Below are 6,000 nucleotides of genomic sequence, written 5' to 3' on the forward strand. Positions count from 1 at the left end.
AGAATTTACTTTCTTACATTCTATCACATACTCCCACAACTCCTGTTTCAGGAGTATTGCTACTCCTTCCCGTGCTCTTGTCCTCTCACTAACCCCTGACTTTACTCCCCAGACATTCCCAAACCACTCTTCCCCTTTACCCTTGAGCTTCGTTTCACTCAGAGCCAAAATATCCAGGTTCCTTTCCTCAAACATACTACCTATCTCTCCTTTTTTCACGTCTTGGTTACATCCACACACATTTAGGCACCCCACTCTGAGCCTTCGAGGAGGATGAGCACTCCCCGCGTGACTCCTTCTTCTGTTTCCCATTTTAGAAAGTTAATACAAGGAGGGGAGGATTTCTGGCCCCCCGCTCCCGTCCCCTCTAGTTGCTTTCTACGACATATATATAACCAATTTTGAATCTTCCATATATGATTTTACAGCCAAAAACCAAAGCCATCCACTTTGCACTTAGATGTCTTTTCTAAGAACTTATTTTTCATATGAACTCCAATGCATTTCTTTGCAAAACCATGTACTACCCTTCACTTTTTGTTGCATTTACCCAAAATATTGAATTACCCATAAGAATCATAAGAACTTCAGCTGTTTCTTGTCATATGAATGATCATTTATTCCTTTTGCATTACTCTCAGCCATGTCAGTCTACATATCCTTTCATTGATGGTCGAAAGCATACCTCTCCTATTTCTCAGAGTACTTACTTTATTAATGGGACTATTAGTGGGAATATATATTTACAGTATTGACATCTCCACTTCTAACTTTGCATGCTAACAAAGGCAGGATTGCCCAGTTCCTGGGGCAAGCTTACCTACAACCCAAATCTTTACACCAATAAATTTTGTTTAGATACATATCCATTGAAAAAAGAAAAAAAGAAATGTAAAGCAGTCATGCAAGGCTTTTGATTCGATAGCAACCAAAGTAGGACGAGAGCATTGTGTGTCTGATTCTCTTTGAAAACTTTTCCAAAGATTAAAAGTTAGATGATTAAAAAGGATATCATTTGATAAGAAAAGATTTATTTCTTATTGTTTAATTAATGGCGAAGTTCCTACATCCACAATATCCAGTATCCCATAATAGAAATAGAGTGGAAGAGTATTGGAGGGAGAGAAAAGGGGAAGAATGCATGTAATGGTGAATGCAAGGGAGGTATTTAAGGGTTAAGTGGAGACTTTCTTGCCATGACCAACCCCTTGTGTTTAATGTCAAGTCCTCCAGCTTAGTCTTTGTGTAACACATCCTCCACTTAGTTTCCTTCTTGTTGGAAATTAGTTTTCTGAATGGCTCACTAATTAGTGTTCAAGATGAGTAAGACTAGATTTATCCTTCATTTCATTATACAATACCTGAAAGCTATTCTTTGTTTGTTCCTGTCACTTCTTCCCTTATTCAAGATAGGATCAGGCTTGTCATCTAGTGTTTCAGGACAGGATCACAGGATCAGGCTTGTAACCTAGTGATTCAGGACATGATAAGTTATAAGCAAGTTCTTTACATGTACTCTTGTCCATAAGTCTTCTGTTACTTTCCCAGTATCTCATTAACTGCTGTGTGTATAAACTGCTTATGAATTTTTTTTTATTATTATTATACTTTGTTGCTGTCTCCCGCATTAGCAAAGTGGTGCAAGGAAACAGACGAAAGAATGGCCCACCCGCATAAACATATACATATAGACATGCACATATTCATACTTGCTGCCTTCATCCATTCCCGTTGCCACCCTGCCACACATGAAATGGCAACCCCCTCCCCCCGCGTGCATGTGAGGTAGCACTAGGAAAAGACAACAAAGGCCACATTCGTTCACACTCAGTCTCTGCACGAAAACCACAGCTCTCTTTCCACATCCAGGTCCCACAATATATCAGACAATTTAGACAGAAAAACTAAAAAAAGTATGAGAAAAATAAAGAAGTACAAAAACTGTACCAGCAATAGCAGTATATATGGAATAGCTATTCCTATGAAAAATCTTAATGGGGATGATAACAGTACCCTTAGCTTTTAGAAAATAGAATCTTTGTTGATGGTTATGTGGGGTTCTAGGTTTCCAGGTTAGAGTGAAGGATAATGTATTACCAGCTTGTTTTATGTTATTACAGGATTTAATTGTTTTGTTATGAAACTGAACAAAGAGAAATAAGTAACTTCAAAAGAGCTATTGGGAGTAATTGCTTTTTAACTGAATTGAATTTCACCACTTACAGTTTCCCGTTTCAAGATGTCGCACAGATCAAACTGAGAGAGGTAATATGTTTAGTATGAGAAAGAGAATGATTTCTAGGAGAGGGAAAGTGAGTTGAAGTGTGTTAAGTGGAATTATGAGCAAAGAGTGAATAGGCTTAGAAGTTGAAGAGAGATCAGTCATGAAGAGAGAAAGAGTAGGTGATAGGACAAAACCATGAGGAACATCACCGTTGACATTATGAGATGGGGAAGTCACTCAGTCAGCGATTACTGCAATGGAATGGCCAGAAAGGAGTTATGGATCAGGGAACAGAGAGAACCTTAGAAAACCAGTGGAAGGATGATGAAGGCCACGACAAATGTTTCACGAAATGTCCTTGAGAGAGGATGACTGGAGGCTAGCCACATAGGAGAGGTCACTGGTAGACCAAGTGCAGCAAGTCCTTATTAATAGGTAATCAGATAGTGGGGAATAGGATTCTAAGTGTGTAAGAAATGAGAGTTAAGGTTGTTTCAAAGACTTTGGAGACAGCAGAAGTGAGAGAAATTGGGCATTAGTTGGAAGGATTAGAGGGGTCTCCTTTCATATGGATGGGCTACACTGAGGAATGCCTCTAGGGGAAACGATAAGTTCAGAGATGAAATACATGAACAAGGATCGGAGCTCTCTCAGAGGTACAGGCTATTAGGATTTAAGGATAAGGGGATAGGGGAGAAAGAATACTTCCCATATATTCCCTGCGTGTCGTATAAGGCAACTGAAGGGGTTGGGAGCCATGGGCTGGAAACCCCCCTCCTTGTATTTAAATTTCTAAGAAGGGAAAGGAAGAAGGAGTCAAGCAGGGAGTGCTTATCCTTTACGAAGGCTCAGATTGAGATGTCTGAATGTGTGTGGATGTAACAAAGATGAGAAGAAAGGAGAGATAGGTAGTATGTTTGAGGAAAGAAACCTGGATGCTCTGGCACTGAGTGAAACAAAGCTCAAGGTTAATGGGGAAGAGTGGTTTGGGAAAGTCTTGGGAGTAAAGTCAGGGGTTGGGGAGAGGACAAGAGCTTAGGAAGAAGTAGCATTACTCCTGAAGCAGGAGTTGTGGGAATATATGATAGATAGTAAGAGTAAATTCTAGATTGATGTGGGTAAAACTGAAAGTGGATAGAGAAGGATGGGTGATTATTGGTGCCTATGCACCTGGTCATGAGAAAAAAGATCATGAGAGGCAAGTGTTTTGGGAGCAACTAAGTGAATGTGTCAGCAGCTTTGATGCATGAGACTGGGTTTTAGTGATGGGCAGTTTAAATGCGAAGGTGAGTGATGTGTCAGTTGAGGGTATGATTGGTGTACATGGGGTGTTCAGTGTTGTGAATGGAAGTGAAGAGCTTGTGGATGTGTGTGCTGAAAAAGACTGCTAATTGGGAATACCTGGTTTTAAAAGCGGGATATACATATTATTATTATCGTTATTATATTTTGTTGCTGTCTCCCGCATTAGCAAGGTAGCGCAAGGAAACAGATGAAAGAATGGCCCAACCCACCCACATACACATGTATATACATATACGTCCACACACGCACATATACATACCTATACATCTCAACGTATACATATATATATATAAATATATATAAATACATATATATATATAAATGGGTATGTTTGAAGGAATAGTGGTTCCAACAATGTTGTATGGTTGCGAGGCGTGGGCTGTGGATAGAGTTGTGCGCAGGAGGATGGATGTGCTGGAAATGAGATGTTTGAGGACAATGTGTGGTGTGAGGTGGTTTGATCGAGTGAGTAACGTAAGGGTAAGAGAGATGTGTGGAAATAAAAAGAGCGTGGTTGAGAGAGCAGAAGAGGGTGTTTTGAAGTGGTTTGGGCACATGGAGAGGATGAGTGAGGAAAGATTGACCAAGAGGATATATGTGTCGGAGGTGGAGGGAGCAAGGAGAAGAGGGAGACCAAATTGTAGGTGGAAAGATGGAGTGAAAAAGATTTTGTGTGATCGGGGCCTGAACATGCAGGAGGGTGAAAGGAGGGCAAGGAATAGAGTGAATTGGAACGATGTGGTATACCGGGGTTGACGTGCTGTCAGTGGATTGAATCAAGGCATGTGAAGCGTCTGGGGTAAACCATGGAAAGCTGTGTAGGTATGTATATTTGCGTGTGTGGACGTATGTATATACATGTGTATGGGGGGGGGGTTGGGCCATTTCTTTCGTCTGTTTCCTTGCGCTACCTCGCAAACGCGGGAGACAGCGACAAAGTATAAAAAAAAAAAAAAAATATGTGAATAAGAGCAAGGTTATTAGGTACAGTAGGGTTGAGGGTCAAGTCAATTGGAAGGTAAGTTTGAATGGAGAAAAACTGGAGTAAGTAAAGTGTTTTAGATATCTGGGAGTGGATCTGGCAGCGGATGGAACCATGGAAGCGGAAGTGAATCATAGGGTGGGCGAGGGGGAGAAAATCCTGGGAGCCTTGAAGAATGTGTGGAAGTCGAGAACATTATCTCGGAAAGCAAAAATGGGTATGTTTGAAGGAATAGTGGTTCCAACAATGTTGTATGGTTGCGAGGTGTGGGCTATGGATAGAGTTGTGCGCAGGAGGGTGGATGTGCAGGAAATGAGATGTTTGAGGACAATGTGTGATGTGAGGTGGTTTGATCGAGTAAGTAATGTAAGGGTAAGAGAGATGTGTGGAAATAAAAAGAGCGTGGTTGAGAGAGCAGAAGAGGGTGTTTTGAAATGGTTTGGGCACATGGAGAGAATGAGTGAGGAAAGATTGCCCAAGAGGTTATATGTTTCGGAGGTGGAGGGAACGAGGAGAAGTGGGAGACCAAATTGTAGGTGGAAAGATGGAGTGAAAAAGATTTTGTGTGATTGGGGCCTGAACATGCAGGAGGGTGAAAGGAGGGCAAGGAATAGAGTGAATTGGATCGATGTGGTATACCGGGGTTGACGTGCTGTCAGTGGATTGAATGAGGGCATGTGAAGCGTCTGGGGTAAACCATGGAAAGCTGTGTAGGTATGTATATTTGCGTGTGTGGACATATGTATATACATGTGTATGGGGGTGGTTTGGGCCATTTCTTTCATCTGTTTCCTTGCGCTACCTCGCAAACGCGGGAGACAGCGACAAAGCCAAAAAAAAAAAAATATATATATATATATATATACACACCCAGACATATACATACATACACATGTACATAATTCATACTGTCTGCCCTTATTCATTCCCATCGCCACCTTCCCACACATGAAATGAAACCCCCTCCCCCTGCATGTGCGTGAAGTAGTGCTAGGAAAAGACAACAAAGGCCACATTTGTTCACACTCAGTCTCAAGCCGTCATGTATAATGCACCGAAACCACAGCTTCCTTTCCACATCCAGCCCCCACAGAACTTTCCATGGTTTACCCCAGATGCTTCACATGCCCTGGTTCAATCCATTGACAGCACATCGACCCCAGTATACCACATCGTTCCAATTCACTCTATTCCTTGCACACTTTTCACCCTCCTGCATGTTCAGGCCCTGATCACTCAAAATCTTTTTCACTCCATCCTTCCACCTTCACTTTGGTCTCCCATTTCTCATTCCCTCCACCTCTGACACATATATTCTCTTTGTCAATCTTTCCTCACTCATTCTCTTCATGTGACCAAATCATTTCAAAACACCCTCTTCTGCTCTCTCAACGACACTTTTTATTGCCACACATCTCTCTTACCCTTTCATTACTTACTCGATCAAACCATGTAATAGGGTTGATAGAGATGCTCTGTGGAAGGTTTT

Source organism: Panulirus ornatus, chromosome 49, assembly GCF_036320965.1.
Source record: "Panulirus ornatus isolate Po-2019 chromosome 49, ASM3632096v1, whole genome shotgun sequence".
NCBI lineage: Eukaryota > Metazoa > Arthropoda > Malacostraca > Decapoda > Palinuridae > Panulirus > Panulirus ornatus.